Source organism: Microtus ochrogaster, chromosome 16 (genome assembly GCF_000317375.1).
Source record: "Microtus ochrogaster isolate Prairie Vole_2 chromosome 16, MicOch1.0, whole genome shotgun sequence".
Lineage (NCBI taxonomy): Eukaryota > Metazoa > Chordata > Mammalia > Rodentia > Cricetidae > Microtus > Microtus ochrogaster.
Window position 1 is genome coordinate 62,564,522 of NC_022018.1, and position 1,660 is coordinate 62,566,181.

Genomic DNA, 1,660 nt, shown 5'->3' on the forward strand with positions numbered 1-1,660 from the left:
TCACTCGCTTCTGGAAGCACATACTCCTATTCTTTCTTCCAATATGTGGCTTTTTTCTGTATCCCCGCTCTGTCCCCCACATTTCACGTCAATGTTACTGAGAGGTGGGTCTTTGGAAAGTCATTGGACATAAAGCTTGGAGACGAGGATGCCATTAGCAGTTGTAGAAAAAGGAGAGGTGACTCCACCCACCGTGTAATGACGAAGTAATAAGGGCTTTACCCAGTGTAACCCTTTGACCTCAGACTTCTTAGATTCTAGGGCTGTAAGAAATACATTTCTTTTCCCTATATGTCACCTAGACTATGGTATCCTGTTATAGCAACAGAAAGTGAATTCCAATTTAAATTCTGTCAAAAGAAAAACTTTTGCTTGGTCCAGTTCATCATGTTATGCCAAGCTTTACAAAAGAAGACCTTTCCTAGGGGAAATGACACCAATGGGAATACTAGATGTTCCCATGGGAACAGGGATAAAACTCAGATGAAGTCAGAAATCTCTAGAAATTATCTTCGGCCAACTGCCACATGGGATTAATTGCCCAGTGGGGTTCTCCATTTGTGACGTCAGAAATGCAGCTATGGTGTTCTTGACCCCTAAGGATGGGAAGGAGGCATAGTTCCCCTTGGACTACAAATAGAATCTTAGAATGGTGTCTTGGATCCACTGCCTTGGATAAGCCTGGCTTTGCAGTGACGAGACCTATACATCTGAGCTGAGGAAGGGATCTGAGTTACTAAGTTCATTCCACCCCAGCATGAGCTTACTCAGTATAGATGGCTTAAATTCTAGAAACGTAAAGAGAGGGCTCTGCAGTATATAATATAGACAATATAGATTTAAAGTCATTAAATTTAACTCAGTAGTTGTTCTTCCTAAAATTTAATTAATTGATTGATGTAGTTAGTGTGCATGTCTGTACACAATTGTCAAGGGGCAGACTACAAGAGTGTGTCCTCTCCTGGTATCTTGTGGATCCCAGAGATCAAGCTCAGCTTGTCAGACTTGGTAGCAATCACCTTTATCTGCCCCAGTAAAGTTCTTTTCTTCAAATTCATTTGTTCGTCCCTCCTTCCCTCCCTCTCTCCCTGGTGTGGGATTCCCCTCTCTATGCTATGAATACCATTGGTTAATAAAGAAGCTGCCTTGGCCTGTTGATAGGGCAGAACTTAGGTAGGCAGGGAAAAATAAACTGAATGCTGGGAGAAAGGAGGCAGAGTCAGGGAGAAGCCATGGAGCCACCGCTAGAGACAGACACGCTGAAACTTTGCTGGTAGGCCACAACCTCATGGTGATGCACAGATTAATGGAGATGGGTTAAATTAAGATGTAACAGTTAGAAAATAAGAAGCTGGAGCTAATGGGCCAAGCAGTGATTTAAATAATATGGTTTCTGTGTGATTATTTTGGGGCTGAGCAGCCTCCTCCAACACTTTCCTTCCTTCCTCCCTCCCTCCCTCCCTCCCTCCCTCCCTCCCTCCCTCCCTCCCTCCCTCCATTTATGTGTATGGGCCTTTTGTTTGCACGTGTATGTGCGTTACCTGTGTGCAGTGACATAGGAGGCTATAAAAGAGTGTCGGATCCCCTGCAGTTGGAGTTACAGATGGTTGTGAACACCATGTTGTAACTAGGAATTGAAACTGAGTCTTTGCAAGTGTAA